Genomic DNA, 24,527 nt, shown 5'->3' with positions numbered 1-24,527 from the left:
CATTGCAATCTCTTTATTGTTTGACTAAAAATATATATATATATTCACTTGAACTGCATACTTGTTTGTAAAGTTTTTTTTATTTTCATGTAACTGGTATTTTATACCTGGCGCCCGAACTTTATTTGGTTAAAACCAAAAAAATTTAAAAGATTAATTTTGGATGGGCCGCCACCGTTACAGAGTGGCGCCCGAACAGGGACTTGAACATTACATTTTTGTGAAGTGTTGAATTACAGAACCTTATGGTAAATTCCTTGGTGTTAAAAATGTTAAACAATTTTGTTGTGTTTTTGGAGTAGTATCTCATGAGGAAGTTGTAAAAGGTTTTTTTGTATATGTGAATCTGCAAGACAATTGAAGAGTTGAAGTGTGAACTAAACACTTGATGTGTTTTTTGTGGACTGAAGAAAAAAAAAAAAAAAAAAAAATTGTGACTGTGAAAAAAAAAAAAAAAAATTGTGAAATTCTACTTTGTACATTCTGTTTTTGCTGAAATTGTGAAATTGGGGGAAATTGTTGAAACTGTACTCCTGTACATTGTTTTTTTTCTGACCCCCTTGTGCCCACAAACTGACACACACACATTCCAAATCACTCATCTCATTTATTGATTATTTACACAACATTTTACATGTGTCATTGACACACCCAACACAAACATGGCCACTTCTACGCCTCCCTCAACCCCCTCTCCAACCACTTTTGTGGATATCGATCCACCTCCAGACATATCAACCCCTGTCTGGCCTCCTGAGCAACAATTGCTACAACAGCAACCAAGAGTTTACCCACTACCACATGTCCCCACCTTCTATTCAACACCCACTCAGTCCAGCAGTGCCCTGCCTGGAACCCATGTGCGTTTTGTCTCCCCAACACCAGATGTCAGACCACCAGTCCAAGTTCCCACCTGGCAAGTAGGATCAGATCCCATGCAAATATGCACCTCTCCTGACACTTCCCCATCATCTTCAGGAGCTCAGCATGATCTGCCTGGCTATCTTCCAACTCCTGGAAAAGACATACAACATCTTACCACACAAGTACAAGGTAATTGGGACAACCTGTTTGACTTCATGAAACAGCAGGAGAAAGCTGTGAGTGAACTCACCCAACAGCAAAACCGCCACTTCCCATAGTGATAGACAACTTGGAGACCTGACTGCCAAAATGGAGGCCAACCAACAGAAAATTCTCACCACATTAACTGCAACTAAAGCTGATACATCTGATTCAGATCAACTTGTCAAAGCCATAAAAGTGATGATCTCACAGGAGTTACAAAAAGTGGAGTCTACCTTGATTGCTGAAGTCCGGTTTATGGTGGATCAACTTCAGGTTGAAATTCAGAGAGACCTCCGAGATCCCTATAAGAATCTTCAAACAGATCATGAGCAGCTTTCCACTGAATGTAACCAGTGCATCACCCAGGTTGACAAGCTGGCTACCCAATTAAGTGAACTTCAAACAAACATGTTGAAAGACAAACAACAAGAAAAGGAAATGTCTGATCACTCTAAGTAAAGGGGTACAACCACCACCTATCGCCACACTTACCACACCATCACCACTAGAAAATGTCCCAGAGTGTCCTCCTATACCTGCTGGGAAAAGTGACCATTTAAAGTTGACCTTTCCCACATTTGGAAGACCGTCTGATGACTGTGATCCTTTGCTGTACCTTACACGGTGTCAGGACTTTTTGGCATTGCACCCACTTGCAGAAACTGACATCCTAGCAACCTTCCGAAGCGTACTCCATGGCACTGCACGTGACTGGTGGGAGGTCGCCCGATCGTCAGTAACGACATGGAACGACTTTGAGACTGCTTTCCGCTCAGCATTCCTCTCGGAAGACTACGAAGACGAGCTGGCTGAAAGAGTCCGCACAAGGTATCAAGGTGAGAGGGAAACCATCAGAGATTTTGCATTTACATATCGTGCTCTCTGCAGAAGATGGAAACCTTCCTTAACTGAAATTGACATGGTGAAAATGATTCTCAAAAAAATAAAACCTTACCTCGCCAGCCAGCTACGTAGTCGGGTGAGCACCGTGGAAGAACTGGTAAAACTGGGACATCAGATAGAGAAAGACCACGAGCAGCAACTGCAGTATGAAAGATGCATGACCAGAAAATCACCACAAGAAGCCATTCAAAAACCCTCCCCAATAAAACAACTGGTCAGCCTCAAGTACAATGCTGGAGATGCAAGGGACTTCACTCACCTGGTTGTTGTCCACTTTATTCTAACGTTAACCCATCAAATCAACCTGCAAAACAGCAACATCCTTTCACTGGTCAACGGCCATTTCATTCCCGTAAGTCTGGAAGTCAAGCAACGAATAATTCAGTGACTGCTACAACAAATAAAATGTTGTCCACTGCCAAGAAGTCACCCTCAAAGCCAAAACCTGTTACTAGTCCAGTCATCCCACAACAATTGGTTGTTCCAGTCCGCATCGGTGGTTGGTCTGGAAAGGCCATAGTGGACACAGGGGCCAGCTACACCATGATCCATGAAAGTCTGTGGCAAAGTTTTCTCCGCAAGAGAGCCTCCAACCTTGGTCTCTTGGTCCATTGTATTTAGCTAATGGTGAAGCAGAGATTCCCTTGGGATGGTTTCAATTACCAATTCATATACACAACAAAACTTTCACTTTACCTGTTGCTGTCCTTTCCCCGAAGGCTCTTGCCTATGCTGTAGTTCTGGGATTGGATTTCATCTTCTTCAGTGGCCTGCAAATCAATGTAATTGATCAGAAATATTCATTTAAGTCCACACCACAAGAAGATCATCCCTTTCAACCAGGAAATGCCAGTGTTCCTGATATAAATCCTCAACGCCAAAAGACAGGACATGTAAAGATGTTTAACCAAAGCCTCACCCTGTTAAGTTCTATCCCTCCACCACAACCTGTATGCCGATCCTCACCACTTGACAGTACAGATGTACAAGTTTTAATTGACAGTGCTGTGAGTGAAGCTCACATACCTTTTATTGACAAAAATACCTTGAGAGGAATTCTGGAGTCCAACCCTCAAACGTGTTCTCGTCAACCAGGTCGTACGGATGTCCTCCAACACACAATTTATACCCAGCACCCAGTGCCCATTAAACAGAGACCTTACCGCATGTCCCCTGGTAAGCAAGCCGTGGTACAAGAGCAACTTGTGGAGATGTTGAATGCAGGAATTGTGGAACCTCACACTCTGGCTGGGCCTCTCCTGTGGTCCTTGTTCCAAAGAAAGATGGTAGCCTTAGATTCTGTGTTGACTACCGTAAGCTCAATGCTATCACAGAGAATGATGCTTACCCACTTCCCAACATCACTGAAATCCTTGAATCTCTCTCTGGAGCAGCCATTTTTTCAACAATTGATCTCAACAGCGGCTATTGGCAGGTGGCTATGGACCCCCAGAGTAAGCCAAAGACAGCATTCATCACTCCATCCGGGCTCTTCCACTTTAATGTCATGCCCTTTGGGTTGAAAAATGCACCTGCTACATTCCAACAGTTAATGGAGACTGTACTGGGAGAGCTACGTGAGAAACATTTGTTTCGTCTACATTGACGATATTATCATATATTCACCCTCTGTAGCTCAGCATTTCAACGACCTCCAAACTGTTCTCCATAGACTGCAGGAAGCAGGTTTGACCATAAACCTTAAAAAGAGCAAGTTCTGCCTTAAAGAAATTACATTCCTAGGACATGTTGTTAGTGTCAATGGTATCACTGCAGATTCATCCAAAGTGGAAGCTATCAGATCTTACTCCTGTGCCACGAAACATCAAAGAGGTCCAGCGCTTTCTTGGATTAGCGGGATGGTATCACCGTTTTGTCCCAGACTTCTCCAAAATCGCAGAACCCATCAATGCACTGAAAAAGAAAGGACATTCTTTTCATTGGTCACCTCAATGCCAAGAAGCTTTTGAAAAATTGAAGGCTCATCTCACATCACCTCCTATTCTGGGCCATCCAAATCTCCAACTTCCTTTCATGGTTTATACCGATGCCAGCGATACCGGACTCGGTGCTGTATTAACACAACGGAAAAACCAAGGACTGGAAGAAGTCATTGCATACGCAAGCCGCACCCTTAACAAAGCTGAATCGAACTATTCTGCTACTGAGAAAGAGTGCCTAGCAGTCGTATGGGCACTTGAAAAATGGCAGCATTACCTGGAGCACAAGATGTTCACTGTTGTCACCGACCATACTGCGCTACAGTGGGTCATGGGTTCCCCAAAACCACCAGCCGTCTCATTAGATGGGCCCTACGATTGCAAAGGTTTGATTTCATCATTGAATACCGAAAAGGCAAACTGAATGTAGCACCTGACGCTTTGTCCAGGATTTCCAGCTTACCTTGTTGCAACTTGTACTCTAGTCAGGAAGAGGCTGTTGAATTTCCAGTCTCTGCTGTGTCGATTTGGGAGGAACAACACAAAGATTCTGAAATCATAAAGGTGTTTAAAGCATTGGCAGAGAACAACAACAACAACCAAAACTTGAAGGACAAATATGAGGTTAGAGAGGACCAACTGTATCATAAGACCCACCTGTCAGATGGCCAAGTCCACTACAGAGTGTACCTGCCTCGCAGTCTCATACCAGCTGTTCTTAAACACTACCATTCCCATCCGTTAAGCGGCCATGCAGGTATATATAAAACCTACAAACGTCTGCACAATGTTGCTTTCTGGCCAGGGATGTGGACGGACATCAAACATTATGTTAAGTGCTGTACCAAATGTCAAACACTGAAAAGTGAAAACCAAAAACCGGCTGGCAAACTACAACCCGTTTCTGTGTCACAACCCAACAAGATGGTGGGTGTCGACATCATGGGGCCCTTGCCAAGCAGCACACAACGTCACGCAGTACCTTCTGGTTTTTGTGGACTATTTCTCTCGCTGGGTTGAGTTCTTCCCATGCGCAATGCTAATGCTCCAACCATAGCAAAAATTCTCAGGACTGAAATACTCACCCGGTGGGGCGTTCCAGACTTCATCTTGTCTGACCGTGGCACCCAATTTGTTTCCTCCATATTCAAAGAGCTGTGTGCAAAATGGAACATCATTCAAAAACTAACAACAGCATATCATCCACAAACAAATATGACTGAGAGAGTTAACCGAACACTGAAATGCATGATTGCCTCATATGTGGATGACAACCACAAGAAGTGGGATCAGTACTTACCTGAACTCCGTTTTGCCATGAACTCAGCAGTACAGGAGAGCATTGGGATGTCCCCGGCAGAACTTCAACTGGGAAGGAAACTGCACGGCCCCATGGATAAATTACTCCAGGGTAAATGTCTATCACCATCCACTCCATCCTATGATGTTGTCCACCATCTTGCACAGCTGAGGTTGAAAGCAGATGAGTGCTGTAAAAAAGCCCAAAAAAGACAGCTCAGAAGTTACAATAAAACCCGGAGAGAAGCCTCATTTGAGGAAAAAAGTCGTGTCTGGTTAAGAAATTTTCCCCAGTCCAGCGCTCAACACAACTTTACTGCAAAACTAGCCCCAAAGTGGAAAGGACCTTACCGGGTATTGAAACGGTTAGGCCCACTGAATTACCAGATAGCACTGGAGGAAACCGGAGAGGACGTCCGTACAGCTCACATATGTAACCTTAAACCATGCTACCCAACCTCAGAAGAGATTGAGTCCCAGGAAAGGGAAAAACTTAAGCAGTTATTCCAGCAAAGCTCAGATGATGAAGAATTCTTGGGTTTTTAAAAGAAAAAAGGAAAAAAAAAAAAAACACCTGTTTGGTTTGTTTGTTTCATCAACCATGGGTTGTTTTTTCCTGGGGGGGGGGAGAGTGTGACGGTGCGGAAGTCCACGAGCCTTCCAGCATCCGTGCCCATATTTGGAAAAAAAAAATTAAGTGAAAACTTATAAAAAGGACATCAATTTGTAAACAGGGTGTGAAGTATTCGAGAGAGGAAACAGAATGCACTTACCACTTACCTGGTGAAGCAGCTCCAGCTCTTCCGTGACACGCATCGCAGCATCTGCCATGGCTAAACTGGAGTGAGACCGAGAGGTTTATTGCTAATACTGGCTACGGAGCAAGATCGTGCCGTTTCCCTGCAGAAGAGTGCAGAATAATTCGTACCAGCTCTTCTGAGACGACGCGACTCGCATCTGCCGTGGCGAACGAGTCGAATAAACAAAGCAAAGCCTTACTCCTAACAGTAACTGCAGACCTGTGCCGTTGTCCTGCAGAAGGCAGGAAAATCCATACCAGCGAGTCCAGGTATTCCATCTCCATGCACGTCCTCTGAAAACTCTCCAAACTCTCTCGAAGGCCTCACCACAAAGAACCCGCACACACACACTCACCACAACAATACGCACACACACATAATATACAAAGTCACGCATTCACATCTTTACTTTCGTTATCGCCTGTTGGCATATTGTGTTTTTCTGACCTTGGGAACTGTCGTTTATTTAATCCATTATTTGCTTCGCTTAGTTTTCTTAGTTTTTTTTTTATTTTTTGTTTGTCTCATTTTTGTGTTATAATGTGGTGAAAAAATGGACACCTGAAACTGTGAAACTGCCGTTACTACTACCCAGGACGTGAATATATGGAATTGTTTTTTTTCTTGCTGTTATTATTTTGGTTGAATGTGATATCTGTGGTATAATTGCATTGCAATCTCTTTATTGTTTGACTAAAAATATATATATATATTCACTTGAACTGCATACTTGTTTGTAAAGTTTTTTTTATTTTCATGTAACTGGTATTTTATACCTGGCGCCCGAACTTTATTTGGTTAAAACCAAAAAAATTTAAAAGATTAATTTTGGATGGGCCGCCACCGTTACACTGCAGAGCTCACATATCTCCACTGAGACGGTTTTGAAGCTTCTCTGATTAATGAGACTCGGTTTGCAACAAAGGTCTTGAATCTTGTAGAGTCGTTCTCGATATATCTCAGCACTGTGCTGCTATCAGTCCAAAAGTTAGACTCCTCAAGATCAATTTGAAGCTCCTGTCTCAGCATCCTATCCATTTTGACTGCGATGGTAGCTGCTGTCAATTCCATTCTTGGAATAGTAACCTGCTTGAGTGGTGCCACTCTGGACTTTCCCATCATAAACATGCAGCTCCTCTGATCGTGATTATTTGTCAACAAGAGGTATGTGACAGTCCCATATCCGTTCTCGCTGGCATCTGCAAAGTGATGCAATTGAAAGGTCTTGACATGCCCGAACCCTGCAGGTTTGATACATCTACTCACACTGAAGTTTGCGAGCTTATGCAAATCTTCCAGCCAGGACAGCCACCTCTCAGCCTTTTTCTCCACAATTTCCTCATCCCATGCCATTTTCTTTTTACACAGGTCCCTTAGAATGAGCTTTGCTGGTAGCACAAATGGTGCTAGGAACCCAAGAGGATCGTAAACAGAGCCAACAACAGACAATATACCTCTTCTGGTAAGTGGTTTGTTTTGCACTTCAATCTTGAAATTAAACGTGTCATTCTCTGTGCACCACAGAATTCCCAGTGCTCTTTCCATGGGAAGTAACCCGCTGTCCAGATCTAAATCTTTCACGTCAGTGGCTCGTTCCTCTTCAGGAATGGAGGAAAGTACAGTTCTGCTATTACTAGTCCATTTTGTCAAATGAAACCCACCTCGATTACAAAGCACTCTGATGTCTCATGCAAGAATGACTGCTTTTTCTTCAGTTGCCACTGATTTAAGGCAATCATCAACGTAAAAATTCTTCAAGAGTGTCTGAACTGCTTCTGGAGTAGTGTGGTTGATTCCATCTTCTGCTGTTCTTTGAAGAGCGTAACAAGAACAACTTGGTGAAGAAGTAGCACCAAACAGGTGTACACGCATCCTGTACTCTTCTTCTTCTTGATCTAGGTTTCTGTCCGGCCACCAGAGGATCCTCAGGAAGTCTGCATCCTCAATAGGTACATGAACCTGATAAAGCATTGATTCAATGTCAGCCATCATTGCGATCGGCTCTTCACGGAATCTGGACAACACCCCAATAAGCGTGTTGGTAAGGTTAGGCCCTTGAAGTAACTGACCATTCAAGGAAAATCCTTGGTAAGATGCATTACAGTCGAAGATGACACAGATTTTCTTCTTCTTCTGATGATAAACCCCGTGGTGAGGAATGTACCACACCTTTCCATCACCACGGTGCAAATTCTCATCAGGTACTTTTTCAGCATACCCTTTATCAATTATGTTGTTCATAAATCTGGTGTAGTCCTCATGAAACTCAAGATTCCTTTTGAGTCTTTTCTGAACGCTCTTGAGACGCTGTTCCGCTACATCCCGGTTGTTCGGCATCTTGATTTTGTCATCTTTCAAAGGCAATCTCATGCAGTAGTGACCATCCAGAAGCTTTGTAGACTTGGTCACAGACATCATGAACTGTCGGTCTTCTTGAGACATTTCAGGATTATCATCATAACGACGTTCAGGAAAATCAAGATTAAACTGCTTCACCAGCAAATCTTCAATCTTCTCCACAGATATACAATTCACTGTATAGCTCTGTGTACCAGGTTTTCTTGTCTTGATGCTCTCTTCTCTAGGTCCATTGACTATCCAGCCAAGAACTGTCTTCACTGCATAAGGCCCGTTATTTCTGCTGTTTATCACTTTCCATGGTTCCATGGCCTTATGAGCGGTCACTCCAATAAGTAGCCCTACTGCAGCCTCAATATGTGGAAGACGAACTTCACACAGGTAAGGCCATTTCTCAATATCCTCATGTTTAGGAATGTTTTCTTCTTTCACAGGCAAGTGTCGCTGAGTCAAGACATTGGGTAGGTCGATATAAGTATTCTCTTCTACACCACACACTTCTAAGTCAGACAACAAGTATCCATGCACCTTTCTTTGTTGACCCATAGTACAAAGTAGAAAATCAGTCTTCTTGCCCTGTATGTTCAGTTGTTGCATGAGATCTTCTGTGCAAAAGGTGGTTGTGCTTCCTGGGTCCAGGAAAGCATAAGTCTCTACTGATTTTTCACTCTTCTTTGATTTCACTCTTACAGGTATAATGGAGAGGATGCACTCACCATCGCCAGCCCCAGTATATCCACAAGTTTCTTGACCCAGTGAAAGAAGAGCATTCGAAACTGCTAAGTCATGGTTTTCAGACTTTTGATCTTGGTTATCTTCTTTCTTGACAATATGTAGGACACCTGGATGTTTTAGTGAGCAATCTGGACATGATATTGTCTTCTTACAATCTTTACTCATGTGTCCTTGTGTTAGACAGCCAAAGCACAGACCTTTACTTTTAAGAAACTGAATTCTGTCCTTGTATTCCTGCTCCTTGAGCTTAACACAGGAATCCAGTTTATTTTCCTTGCTACAGAACAAGCAAGCCCTTTGGACTGCAGAATCAGATTTCTCTGTGTTCTCTTTCTTTTGTAGTGAGTATTCTGCTTTGTCCTTGCCAGCCGGTGAGACATTTGTGGCAAAGATACTACCTTTGAATCCAGTCTTCTTTGAGTTCTTCCCCTCTGGCAAACTGGACTTTCCTTTTCTATCCACCTTGACATCTTGGATATCTCCAAAGAGTGGGTCATTCAAAACTTGAGCATTTAAGTCAATAAAGTTGACCAAATCTTCAAATGTGGCTCTTCTTCCATTTCGTTGCTGGATATCAAAGGCTGTGTTTCTCCAACGTTCTCTGAATCTGAAGGGAAGTTTTGAAATCACAGTTCTCATGTTTGTTGGATTGTTCATCTCATCCATAAATTCGACATCAGCCATGGTATTTCTACATCCAATAAGGAATAAGGCATATGTCTTCATTCCCTTGCTGTCTTCTGCTTTGATTTGTGGCCATTGTAGAGCCTTCTCAAGGTAAGCTGTAGCTATCTTCAGCTCATTGCCATAATGCTGCAGAAGTAGACGCTTAGCTTCTTTATATCCCTTAGCAGGACTCGTATGTTCACAGCTGCGAACAAGAGCTTGTGGTTCACCACTTGTGAACTGTTCAAGATAATATAACCTGTCTTGTGGATTATTAGTCTTGTTCTCAATCGCATGCTCAAATGCTCTTATGAAAGAAATATAGGCGAGAGGATCTCCAGAAAATATTGGTACATCTCGTTGAGGTAACTGGGATAAGCTCTGCTGCTTTACCAACAATTCAGTTATTTCATTTTGGCGTTGCATCACTTTGAACAAATATCTGCCATCATCAGTTGACTGTTGAGCGTTACCATGATCAGTGGTTTGTTGAGATGGTCTCTGGATAGATCTGCAATTCTGGGTGCTTGACATAGGCTCAGACTTTATATACAGGTTAGATACTGACTGAACTTGTCGTTCCTTTCGGCCTTTGAATGAATCATCAGCCTGTGACCCAGTCTGTGACCTGTAATAATCATTCATGCCATCTTGACCATCTTCATACTCTTTTAACACTTTGAGTTCAGCATTTGATGCAGCAATTTCTGTGTCCAGTTCTAGTTGTTCCCTTTTTGCCTTCAATCTCAACTCTTCAGCTTCTAATTCTTGCCTCTTTTTTAAAGCAGATACCCGGGCTAAAAGTGCTGCACGCTTAGCTTCTGCCTTGACACGAGCAGAACTGGTTGAAGAAGCCACAGAACTACTCGTCACAGATCCACTTTTCCTTCAATGATGAGGAGCCATCACTTCTGACACACTATCACTTGGTTTAACACCATCGTCATCTTCATCTTGAGGTTCATGCTCATCAGACTCATTTCCTTTATTTGTGGTTGAAATCCATTTTTTTACATTAATTGTAAACTGCTGGAAATGTTCAAACTTGGGTTGAAACCAGTTAATCTGATCATCTTTCCCATCTTCATCGGACAACAGGAGTAACATTTCAGCATTCAACTCCTCAAACTGACATAAGATCTGGCAGAAGACATTCATTTCCTTTTCAACAGTCTTCACATCTTCTTTATCTTGTATTAATCTGTCAATTTCATTCGTTTTGCGTGTTAATTGTGCCAATTTCCCTTGTCTCTCTTGTGGCCATTACCAGGCACATTCGCATGCAAAGAATCATCCGCCATTCTGCTAAATTAGAAAGCCGATCTTCCATGCAAACCATCGCGTTAATATGAAGCTGCTGCAATCACTTGTAGTCTTCTCAATATTCACAATCTTCACTTGTGAAAAGACTTAAATCACAGTACCTTAAGACCCTTTGTACCGTCCTTCTAATATTCGCTGAGGTTCACGGAACGTCCTTCAATGATTCCAAGCAGCGTTTGTCACGAGCCGCCCTCAACTTCCTTCATGAGCAGTTTTTTGACTTATGTTGTAGCAATAATCTTTGTTGTTCTCGGGCAAAGAATTGACTCGGGTCTTCGTTCAGATTTCAATGGTTTACTGAATGTTCTTGTACAATAAAACAGAAATAAAAAATGAAAATAAAACTCTGGTCAAAAAACTGTGTAGCTCCGTCTTTCTTTCTTTCTCACAAAGGGGCGCCAAAAACAAAGGGCGCCAAGGCAGTCCAATAATAAAACGGAGCAAACCATTACAGAATAAACATGGGGGTGTATAACGAATATACATATATGTCCAAACACATAAAATGTATCCTAATCATGCATTCCTAACTTTAATATCAAATTGAATTATTCAAATAATGGCTTTTATATAAAAAATTAATCTTATTACAATATTTATATATTTGAACAGCCTGTTATTTATATATTAATTTAAAACATTAATCTTATTACTATATTTATATATTTGAACAGCCTGTTATTTATATATTAATTTAAAACATTAATCTTATTACTATATTTATATATTTGAACAGCCTGTGTTAATACATCTACATGCCACTTCTGCCGTGCAAAGATGGATTTGGTCAGATTTCATTTGATTGATAACAGCCCTATAATGTATTATTATTCTAATTTGCATTTGTTTATTATTCATTTATTGATTATAATAAGAATAGAAAAAATGATTTCAGTTAAAAATTGTAAGTATTTATGTTTCTTTGTTACAATTTTATGTTCATAAGTGGTGCTAAATAATTGCTCTGTTCAAAATTAGCTTTTTAGTCCCAGTCCGCCTCTGTATGGTGTATTCAAATGATTTAATCCTTTTTTTGACAGACAAATTCCAACATTTCTTATATTCAATCATTTTATATTTTTTGGTATAAATGTGCCAAACTGAATAGATAAGCAAATTCTAGTTTGTTGTTCCTCGGCATATTTTAAATCTGTTGAAATAATTTCAATGTAGAGTCGAGCAGAACAGGGCCGGTGATGAGGAAGCAGCAGAGGAGTTTGACAAAGAGTGAGGACAGGAGGAGAGTGGACAGGAGAAGGAAGCACCAGACTTTGAACATGAGAGAGGAACAGGAAAAGGGAGCAGTGTAGAAGGAGTTAGGGAGGACTTGCCAGACTGCTGGAACACCAGTCAATATGAATATTTCTCCAAGACATATCCATTTCTCACAATAAAAAATAAAAAACTGGGATGTAAAATGTGTTGTGAAGCAAGATCACTTGGGGCACTGAGAATGGGGAAACACAGGTACACGTTTTCCACTGAATGGCAAAACTTTAAGATAGGCCCATATGGTGACACAAGTGAAAAACAAAAGAAATCATTGAGAAAAAAAAATTAATGAACACAGTTTGTCACACAGTCACAAATTAGCAGAAGACATTGTGAAAAAACAAGGAGAGAAAGCTCTAGAATCAAGCCTTTTGAAAACACAAGGTGATATTTTAGCTTCAACCCACAATGTCTTCAAAACAGCATACTATATTGCAAAAAACAACCAGCCTTACTCTGATTATCCAGGATTAATAGATCTACAGATGATAAATGGTGTAAATGTTGGCCGTGTTCTTCACTCTAATGTCACAAGTGCAGACATTGTGCATTTTATAGCCAAAGAAATGAGGCAAGCATTATTGGCAAGCATCAGGGCGACTCGAGCAAAGCTAACTGTTATTGTGGATGAAAGCACCACATTAAGCAAGAAGTCTTGTCTAATTGTGTACCTCAGAACATCAGTTAATAGCTCAGAGCCACTGACCTTCTTCTTAGATCTTCTTGAGCTAGAGAGTACAACAGCAGATGGAATCACTAGTACACTAATCAACTGCCTGCTGAAACATGGTCTTGATGATACCTTTCTTAAAGAATGCCTGGTGGGATTCTGCTCAGATGGAGCCTCTGTAATGGTAGGGGAAAAAATGGAGTATACACAAAACTGAAAAGTATGTTCCCAGGCCTCATTGGCTGGCATTGTCTAAACCATAGGCTGGAGTTGTCTGTATCAGATGCAGTAAAACACTGCACAGAGACCAACAATTTCACAGCTTTCCTTGACAAGTTATACTGTTTGTATAATCAGTCACCAAAAAACCTAAGAGAGCTTGATGCTGTAGTTTCTGAATTAGGTGTATGTTTGAGAATGATTGGTAGAGTCCTAGGGATAAGGTGGGTGGCTTCATCTTTCAGAACAGTAAAGCTGTCTGGACAATGTATGCTGCCCTCTACAATCACCTCACAGCTGCAAGTAGAGATGTGAGTCGAAATTCAAGTGAAAGATGTATGTATGATGGGCTAGCAGCAAAGTTGAGTTCAATTGCTTCGTGAAAAACCTTGGTTTGATGATGGATGCACTTGAAGAGCTTAAAGATCTGTCTGAGGTCTCATTCAGTGAATTTGATTAAAAGGCACCTAGATGTTTTTAATAGCATGAGCAGGAACCCAGACAGTGGTCCATTCTACAAAACTGCTTGTGTGGCTGCACAGCAAGGTGTTTTTAATGGCATAACACTACAGAGTGACAGCAGGCAGAAAATAGTAGATCCAACAAGGTTCTATGAAGCACTATGCAAAAGCATGGAAACAAGAATGGTCACAAATGAAGAGGAATCACTCTTTCATAAAATCAATGTGTTGGATAAAAACACATGGCCAAGCCCTCTACCGTTAATGTATGGGGAAAATGAAGTGAGAGAACTGTGTGATCTTTTGAAAATAGGATTCTCTGGTGTTAAGCAAAGTTATAGGGACTATAAAGAGATTGCCAGGGTATCAATGCACGAGTCCCTTCTGAAGCTTAAACATGCAGTGGAGACAATTGCTGTGAGCAGTGCAGAGTGTGAGAGAGGTTTTTCAGAAATGAATACAGTTGTGACACCATTACGTTCACAGATGAAAATTGAAAATGTTTCTGCTCTAATGTTCATTAAAATGGTTGGACCTCCTCTTTCCTTTTGGGACCCCACAAAATATGTTCGGAAGTGGGTAACTACCAGAAGGTCTGCAGAGCATTTAGCTTGTAGGCAGAGATGTAACGCACTACAGGCTTCCCCCTATCAGCCCATCTGGGATCTGATGAATTAGCGAGTCATACTGAGAGAGGTTTGTGCATTTAGATTTTTATGCATTAGGCTAAATTCTGTGTTTTCTGTGTTGGACTTAATGAGTTGAGAACACATTTTTAAGGTATGGAATCTGTTGAGCTCTGTTTGATGGAACTGTGTAAAACTAGTGTATTGACATAACAAAATTACAGTTTAATTTACTGGTCACACTGATAGAGGTTTATGCATTTTTACGTCATAGGCTAAATTTGAGTTGAGCACGTTTTTAAGTTATGGAATTTGTTGAGCTCTCTTTGATGGAACTGTGTAAAACTATTGACATAACTCAATTCCAGTTAAATTTTCTTAACAAAAAGACTGTTCTACTCCTAATATTTTGTATTTATATTCTCTCTTTTAATATTACACTATTAGCATTCCGATATTTGATACTGACACATCAGGACAGGAAAGGGCACAGGCCTACAGAAAGATTTACATCAGGTGTAGCTTTGCACACTGACAACAGATGATTTTGTTCAACTTTCAATTTTTAAAGCAGAGGGCTCTCTTAATTTGTTATATTTTACAGTATGTCAAATGATATGATTTTCTATGCTTTTCTACAGACTACACATGTGCGAAAGCCTGAAACCACAGAGCCCCCCCCACATAACAAATCCCAATTTAACCCCTGTTTACATCCCACTCAAATTGATGTTTTTGTTCTCAAAGAAAAGGTTAAATGGTTTTACCCAGTGTCAAAAATAGATATGAGTTGTTTTGACCCCCTTTGGGGAATTTTGCAAATCTTACACTATTAAATGTCAGCAAACATTAATTCTGAATAACCATAAAGGTACAAAACAATTGAATACTTGAAAATATGATAAGAATTAATATATATAAAGTATTAGTACATAAATATAGGAAATCAAAAGTGAAACCATAAATGATTAACATAAATATTAATAAAAATGCATGAATATGAATTTTGACCATTTCGGATCCACCAACAATAAACCTTATTTTTTTGTAAATATTTTTTGATTTGTGCGTGTCCCTCAGTTTGACTTACCACCCCGTCACACTAACTTTTTTTATCTATAAATAATGCTCTTTTCCTTTAAATGACATCACAAAGCCTAAGTGACATCATTTGAGCCTTATAGCCACCAAGATCAAAACTATGTAGTTTTTTTACATTGTTTATTTGTTGCTTTTTCATGTTAGTCAGGGCCCGTCAAGCTTAACCTTACCACCCCGTCACGCAAAATACATAGGGAAAACTGTTTTTTATTTCATTTTTTCACATTATTAATACAAAGATAATTATATTTCAGATTGAATACATGTATGCTACGTGAGAAACTTGACCACATGGGAGATTTGTGGACATTTTGGGATGAAATTTACATCCCAAAAATTAAATTTCATCCCAAAATGTCCCCTGATAAAAATCACATTCTGGGGGGTAATTTTTTTTTTTTTTTTTTTTTGGCAGGGTTCTTTTATGTGCATTCCAAGGGCTAAATATCATGTTATTTCCCTTGTGAAAAAGAAGTGCACTTAATTGTATTGAAAGTGTACTTTTTGTGTACTTCAAATCTTAAAAGTATACTTTTTAAAAAGTGCACTTGCAGATAATATAATTAAAATTAAAGGCCACTTAATTGTACTTAAAAAGAATATACTTTAATGACAATATTTATTAACATGCTTAAGTGCACTTTTTAAAAATGCACTTTGTAATAATGTCTAATCAATTTGTACTTAAAGAAAGTATACTTTAATGACAATATTTATTAACACGCTTAAGTGCACTTTTTAAAAATGCACTTTGTAATAATGTCTAATTAATTTGTACTTACAGAAAGTACACTTTAATGACAATATCTCTAAATATACTAGTGCACTTTTTAAAAATCTCTAATTAAGTTTTACTTAAAGAAAGTACACTTTCATGACAATATTTATTAACATGCTTAAGTGCACTTTGTAAAAATGCAATTTGTATTAATGTCTAATTAAGTTGTACTTACAGAAAGTACACTTAAATGACAATATTTATTAACACGCTTAAGTGCACTTTTTAAAAATGCACTTTGTAATAATGTCTAATTAATTTGTACTTAAAGAAAGTATACTTTAATGACAATATTTATTAACACACTTAAGTGCACATTTTAAAAATGCATTTTAGAACAATGTCTAATTAAGTTTTACTTAAAGAAAGTACAATATCATGACAATATTTCTAAACACACTTAAGTGCACTTTTTAAAAAATGCACTTAATTTTTATTTAATTATGACTTTATAGTGTTTTAAATAAGTGCACTTATTTTGATGTATTGACTAATATGCTAAAGCACATGAAAAAATAATTAATTTTAATTTCAATTTAAGTGTGTTGTCCAAAATGCCATTTGTAAATGTATTTTAAATGTGCTTAGTCTTTAATATATACTGTGTGCATTAATACACCAGAAATGTATTTTTCTTTTGAATTTCAATACACTTGCTTATACAGTATAATCCAGTACAACTTATTATTGAAATTTTTATCACCAGCTCCTGCTCTAAACTCAATTAGTGTCAGTTTTCTACATAATATTAGACATAAAATGTCATTTGTGGAGTGCTGAATTTGTGATACTGGTGCTGAACTTAATGCAATGGTGGTGAACTTTACATATGTGTCTAATCATTTTAATGTCATTATGTTGTTATAAGTTGATTAAACATATTTAATTGCATTAGTTGCAAGCAAAAGTTTAACAAATCAAAAAATTAATTTGAATTCATATTCAGTTAAAATACATTAATAATTTTAATCAGACTAAACTGTAAAAATGATTGACTTTTAGTTAGGTGAATGAGTCAAGTTCTCTAAACGTACAGTCGAACTACAACAATGAACTAGAAAAACTTCAATTTGAACAGAAATTAAATCATGCATGTATTAGCCTATAAACTTTTTGTTTAATGCGCATGCGCCAAAATACTACGTCATGACGGCGCACTACTTCACCAGAGTTTGAAAAATGCACTTTCAGCCATCTTTCTGTGATCGCGATGCGCGAGGCAACTTTGCTGATCAAAGAAGAAGAAAACAAAGGATTGCACGTTTGGATGACTACAGATGAGACGTTATGTACTACAAATAAAGAAGCAAGTAAGTATCTAGATATATGCTCACTTTATTTTTATTTTTTCACCGTAACATAGCAGTTCTTATTGCCATTAAGAGTGTAACTTGTTTAGTTTAATCGCAATATGGAGGTGAATTATTCATGTTTACATAATTTATTTATGATTGCATTATAATAATTTCTTATATATGAATGTGATCGCGTGTGTGGGCGTGTTCAAAGAATTTGGTTGCTGAAAATATTTTAATTGAACTCTGAATTTTTAAATCATTTGAAATGAAAAGGTTAAATTTACAGAACTAAATTCAAAGATCTGATCGTGTAACATTCAAACACATTTACATTTAATCCATCTAATCGCTATTATAACCACCAGTAATCACACTGATCTGAGCGATTAAATGTGACAAGTTATGGATCAGTTGTACTGTATCTTGTAACATACCTTCAGATGTTCATTCATATTTATTTCACGCTGTAACAGGTATTAAAGTGGAGGAGATGATCGTTACACAGTACACATCTTGGCTTCAATCACTATCAGCAACTCTTTGCCTTTAGGAATACCAAATGGGTCCAGGAGGGTGTCGGAAAAGGACATCAAATGTCTTTATTCATTTTTGATTATTTTCAAAACTACAAAGGTGTATAAACTTTGGAGTGCAACTATATATCTATATCTATTGCTTTCATTCAATTGAGCCAATTATAATAATGGACTGACTCTGTTTACAAACAATTGTTTTCCTTCTGTTTATCTTTTTCCTCAAGGTATTTTTTATTTTTACTTTCTTGCCTCTTTGGAACATGTCCATTTACGCATACTGTGTAGAGATGGTGCGCAGCTTCATGGACATTTGAGGTTTTCTGCTGATGGAGAGCTTCTGGGACATTGACATAAACAGCACTTTTTCCTACAACTTCAAAAAAGTTGGTGATAGACAATTTTGGTTTCTTGTTTTTGTGCCTTTGGAATTCGCCAAGTTTTTTGTTTTGTTTTGTTTTTCTTTTCAAAATTACATTCACTGTAATGCTGGAGAAAGATTTTAGAAGAAACCTTTTTTTGGTCCTGTTTAATATTTGTGCTAGTAAAGGTTTCAGAGCTTATAAGTAACTAGGTTCGATAACACTTTACAATAAGGTCTCATTTGTTAACATCAATTAATATATTAGACAACATGATTAACTATGTGCATTAACTTTTTTACAGTATTTATTCATCTTTTGTTAACATTAGGTAATAAAAAATATAGTTTTTTCAAGATAATAAAATGTATAGCCATTGTTCATGTTAGTTTACAGTGCATTATCTATTAACATATGTAACTTTTGATTTTAATCATGCATAAGTAAATGTTAAAATGAATATTAACCAGGATTAATAAATGCTTTGAAGTATTTTTCATTCATAGTTCATGTTAACTAAAATAGTTAACTAATAAAAAGTTATTATAAAGTGTTTCCCAAAGTTTTGAATCTTTTCTTTTCTTTACATTTTGTTTGTATACATTTTTGTTTGTATCTTATTTATCATCTTATAGATCATACCGAATGATTTTATCTGAAAATGTAAAAATGCAGAAAGTGATGGGTAGGTTAAGCTTTAGGTACCTTTGTATGTGAGGGAGAAAATTATAGTGCATATAAGCCTCTCTGTCCTCCAGACTCTTTCTAAATGAGAGTTAAAGTGTTGTAATTGTTTGTGATTGTGTATAGTGTTTCTTGGGTTTTTCTTGTGCATCAACAAAAAGGTTTTTGTGTATTTGTTTTAGAGATTGTTTTGTCAATAAATGTAGAGGGTTTCAATTTGCATTTGTGTTGATTGTAATATTTTGAAATACACTAAATTGTAACTTAATTATTATATGTAACTGCAAATAATGTAATAACAAATTTATTAAATTAAATAAAGTATGTAAATAATGTAATTACAAATGTATTAAATTATATAACCGTGTACATGTAAATTACATTGAAGTATATTTTAGTTCACATTAATAGGCTATGTGCACAAGCGTAGTGACGGACTTCCGTTGGCGCCAGAAGTCGGCATACCGGTTTCCGGTTTATTTGCGCGACGCTCAAAATGTCTCTTTTTACGCGGTGTCTCCAGGATTTGCCTAAAATAAGCATCAGCGATGTTCATTGCATCGTTGATGCTTGGTCCCCTGCTCCAACAAGCAAGCGGGACAAAGGTTTCAAACTATACATTTCTAGTTATTTGCATAACTACGAGGGTAAGTGATTTAATCTAATGTGCCGTCAGATAGCGGCTAAGCTAGTTAGCAGCGTGTTGAATTTTAGTGTAACGTTAGTATAGAAGCTTTTTTTTTAAAAGCAGTCTGTTCGTTTTTTGGTGATCATTGTATCAATTGTATTAACTTTATCTCCTCAGTTTCTAATAAAGATCAGGGCACTGGTGAAGTCACTGTCAGGGCATTGTGCTACAGGTCTATGAGGAAAGCAGAGAAACCTCACAGTTTGAGTGTATGGTGAAGCTAGAATCGATAAGCCAGCAGTTATAAGTTTGTTACTTTAATAGCCCGATGTTCTTGGGGATGTAGCCAAGGTAATTCATTTTTATTATACGTCTCAAATGAGTACTTAATGAAAAGAGTGGCTAAAATTGGCAGGTGAGTTTACCTCGCTGGTCCCCATTCGGGTTACTGCATGCGTTCTTGTTCATGTTACAAGCTTGTTACTTAAAACCCGGTGTTCCTGATGTTCATGGGGATTCAGCTAAGGTCATTCATGTTTTATGTAACTACAATCTAATAGACAGTTATTGTAGGTAAGTTTACCTAGCTGGTCCCCTCCGGGTAAAATACGTTTTTATCAACTCCATTCATTCGTTTAAGATGCAATCTTGTGTTAAAAGGTATGTTTCAAATAAACGATTAAGGATTTTGGTCTAATTTGGCATATTATACAACAATCTAATACAATCTAATTTGGTCTGTTTATATAGAATATTAGATATAGAAAATATTTTTAAAAACCAAGATGTTCTTAAATGATTGAACGGTGACCAAGCTATGATAAATATGTATTTAATGACATTTTTATTTATGCAGGTCGTACTGAAAGAGTCAAGTCATGTGGAGCTTGTGTAACACAGCTGCACATGTGTTGCTGGTGCAGCATTATGCAACCATTGTGTTGCTTTGCTGTTCCAGTCAGCACATTACTCACAGCTGAATTTGCCAGCTGTCCCTCCTGTGCTAAGCTGTACTGAAGGGGAACAGCAGTGGCACAAGCCCAGAACTTTGGTAAGTTTAAGTTTGGTAAGTTTTCTAACTAAATCTAACTTCTTACTATATCCTGAATAACTTTATAGGGTATAAAGCCAGGCCCTGTGGAAAAGATGGCTGTGCTGTCTGCCAAACCAAAGTGTAGAGCAACAACAGAGGGTGTAAGGTAAAAGCTGAATATTGTATATTTATGTTGCATGTTTGAATTAATACCCGTTTTGATGAGCCACTTTCCACTCATGGAAGTTTTGTTCTACACAGGAGCACACTCTACAAAGGCCTGAGTGGAGATTTGCCTGATTTATCAGTCCTCCAAGTGAGTAGAGATAACTATCAATTTTTACAATTACAATATCATAACCAATCTGTATACTTAATTCTATTCTTTCCATTAAGCCACTAGGATTGTGCAAATTTAAGAGTGCAATTAAAACAAATGTCTTTATTTAAGCTTCAATAAACATGGTCTCAAAACGACTTGTTAGTTTTTTCCTTGTTCACATACATGTATAAACAAAGTCCATATCTTGAAGACACAGCATATGATCATAGCCCATAAAGCTTTAGCTGTTAATTTAACTGGTCTTTTCTCTCTCATACTCATCAACACTAGGAAAACTTTGCTTTGACTCATCAGAATTCGTACACTTTTTCCATTTTGCAAACAATTGAACAAACATACAATTCATACACATAATTATGCTTGATCCCATTGTGTGCACATATACTTTCATATGGCCACTGTAATGTTGCAACAACAAACATATTCCAGTCGATCAGTCCTGGCAAGATGAGCATACGGTGTAAATCCTGCAACAAGCGAGAAGATTCCAAATGAATTCAACGAAATCCTGCTAAAGAATTAAGTTCAACGAAGCCTCGACAAAGTGGCGTCAAAGTGCAGCTTACACCAACCAATGGAGCTACATTTCGAAGCTAAGTTTCTTTTTTTTTTTTTACCTTGTTCCAAACGACCTACTTTGTCCAGTGAAGCAGTTTTGTGTAACATTAAGTCGCTGGCACTGGTAGTACGATTGAGCAAGTTTGAGAACGCACACAAACAGTCCATGCAGACTGATATAGATGCAATTAAAACAAATGTCTTTTATTTATGCTCCAATAAACATTGTCATTGCAGACTACTCTGCTGTGTGATCATAAACTGCTTCCCATTACCAACCGGCACACTACTTCCTCTTGTCCTACAATTATACTACTGTGTCACAGCGCCACCTAATGGACGGATGTATAGCTGCACCAAGATGACTCCTACAATAATACAAATATTCTGCTTCAAAGACAAAAACTATTGAAATCAATAGGAGAATGTTTTCACAAGGGTCCTCCATTATGAACTTGTATGCCATGCATAACATATTGTGGATAGAAATTACAGCAATGATCTGCAGCTTGGGCATCAGCTGTGAAGTTCCCTTGGTCGACTCCGCCCTTGGCAAGGTTCAAGCTGGTAGTCCCTTGTCCTACCAACAACCTGCAAAAACAAAGCAAAACCTTTCCTTTCATGCTGCCCCACCACGTCCATCTGTGCCTCTTCATAATTACTGCCTACAGCCATCCAATTGCATGTTTGTCTTTACTGAACAACAACAACTACACCATAAGAGTCTGGAGGTCACCTGGAACATGGCACACAAATATGAATGTGCCACTAGAGATCAGAGTTCATGCACTGGATGGCATGAACTAAGGAGGCACAGATTGACCGCCTCACGTTTCCGGGAGATCTGCCACGTTCAAGAGAACACTGAGGAAGTTCTGGCTGACCGAATACTGCAAGGGACCTGTCAGACGGCAGCAATGAAGAGGGGGCTTGAATTGGAGGCAGATGCGATCTGGGAGTACTGCCAAATTAAAAGGGTTAACCACTACCCCTGTGGATTTGTAATTCACCCTGACGCTCCCTGGCTGGGGGCATCTCCAGACGGGTTAATTTTTGACCCTGCAGAGCCGTGTCAGTTTGGATTGATCGAGATGAAATGCCCAAATGTAAAAAGCTACGTTGACTGCCCATACCTTAATATGAAATCAGGCAAGATGGAGCTAAAAGAATCTCATGCTTATTATTGGCAAGTACAGGGGTAGATGCTCATCACAGGAATGAACTGGTGTGATTTTGTAGTTTCAGCCCAAGACGACATTCTCATCCAAAGAATATATAGAGACACTGGTGTTTTGAAAATGATCAGAGAAAAAGCAGACCGTTTTTATTTCTGTGTCTACTTACAGAAATGTCTGCTTCAGGAGTAGGGCTGCAACTAACGATTTTTGGTCACTGTTTCCAGTTTAAATGTTTTATGCTCATATTTTAAAGTACAGTTTTAAAACATTTTAAAGTTAAAATGCTGTTTAACGAAAAGTGAAAATTAAAGATGTTTTATGATTAAGCATAAGTTTTGATACCAAGAACCCCAAATAAAAGACCAGTCATTTAATAATACTGTAGAGAAGGCAGACACCTCTGGCACTACAAATGCATCTTTAACAACTAATCTGTAAATAAAAATATTACATGACCATGCCTGTGATTTTTAGGTGTTTTTTATTATGTTGCACCTTCAAGTGCTCACAAAAACAGTCAAAATACAAATAATAGAGGCAATTTGCAGAGTGACAATATCACAAAAATATATACAGTATCACACTTATAATCTCCACTTCTTGACCAGAGGTCCATTTTGGTAGTTTGAGAGGAGACAAGCGACTGTGAAAAGCTGATTTACACTCCCTGCAATGGAGAGAGGGATAGTGGTATCAAAGAGTTTATTCTCTTTAACTCTTCTGATTAACCTTTCGATGTGCACCCTTAAACGGGCAATGGACTGTGTCTTCAGAACATCCACCTCTGACATTTGTGCCCTTTTGGAGAGGAAGGCCGGACGATAAACATTCCCAGGTACAAGGTCATCCACCAAGAATCCCTTGTCCACCATGATGGCCATGTCAGGAGTTAAGAGTGATGTAATCCCTAACTGACGAAACACCTCCCTGTCACTCATGGAACCCTCAAAGAGTGCTGACACAAAAGTCAAGGCTCCATGAGGGGACATGCCCACCATAGCCTTGAAGGTGCAGTGGGACTTGTAGTTGGAATAAACCTCACTCTGAAGGAGCAGCGATGAAGGTGTTTGACACCATAGCTCTGTACAATCAAGCACTACTTGTGTGTCGCTGTAGCTTCCATCAAAATCGGATGGAAGATTGGCCTTCACACCTGCAGGAGACATCCATATACAGACAGAGCCAAGTAAGCTGTAGAGGAAGTTGGCCCAGGTCACGATGATTCGGCTGACGGTTGCTCTGTGGATGTTAAATCTATGACCCAACTCTCTCTGGGTACAGTCAGTGGACAGGTATGTGAGGAAGAGGAAGAGCTCATCTATCGTTTCTGGGGGGAGATGAGTTTAATCAGTAGGAGTGTAACAATGTATCGCAATATAAAAATGTGCTACAATATGTATTGTGTATTGTTCACTCAAAATGAAAATTACTGTGAGAAAAAATCCAGTTTACAGGGTTGTAGTGTCAGTACTACTTTAAAACTACTATATGTAATGTATAATAATGCAATATAGGGAAATATTTGTGGGTCCTGATAAAGCCAAATGTCTTGTTACCAGTAAAAGTGGCCTACATTATTTTAAATATATCTAATCAGTGATAGTGCAAACATACTTGTCTAAAATAAATCAGTGTATCAGCTTCAGAATCATGAACATTTTTATTCAAGCCTATTCTTTTCCACCCCCAAT

General features: G+C 38.5%; 2 long non-coding RNA genes across 4 annotated transcripts; both read right to left on the bottom strand.

Moving 5' to 3' along the window:
- Positions 1 to 1,542: 1,542 nt before the first annotated feature.
- On the bottom strand, positions 1,543 to 2,525 carry LOC137024040 (uncharacterized). Of its 3 annotated transcripts, none has more exons than XR_010895614.1 (4): positions 2,231 to 2,525; positions 2,024 to 2,110; positions 1,685 to 1,877; positions 1,543 to 1,604 (listed from the first exon to the last, which is right to left on the bottom strand). It is a non-coding gene; the product is annotated as an uncharacterized lncRNA (long non-coding RNA). The 3 variants fall into 3 exon arrangements; XR_010895613.1 differs by having other exon boundaries at positions 1,555 to 1,877; positions 2,231 to 2,329; positions 2,417 to 2,513; XR_010895612.1 differs by having other exon boundaries at positions 1,555 to 1,877.
- Positions 2,526 to 4,399: 1,874 nt separating this feature from the next.
- On the bottom strand, positions 4,400 to 5,491 carry LOC137024037 (uncharacterized). Its single transcript, XR_010895611.1, has 3 exons — positions 5,212 to 5,491; positions 4,997 to 5,066; positions 4,400 to 4,461 (listed from the first exon to the last, which is right to left on the bottom strand). It is a non-coding gene; the product is annotated as an uncharacterized lncRNA (long non-coding RNA).
- Between the last annotated feature and the right edge of the window lie 19,036 nt (positions 5,492 to 24,527).

Source organism: Chanodichthys erythropterus, chromosome 8, assembly GCF_024489055.1.
Source record: "Chanodichthys erythropterus isolate Z2021 chromosome 8, ASM2448905v1, whole genome shotgun sequence".
Classification (NCBI taxonomy): domain Eukaryota; kingdom Metazoa; phylum Chordata; class Actinopteri; order Cypriniformes; family Xenocyprididae; genus Chanodichthys; species Chanodichthys erythropterus.
This window is presented reverse-complemented; position numbering and strand designations above follow the sequence as displayed.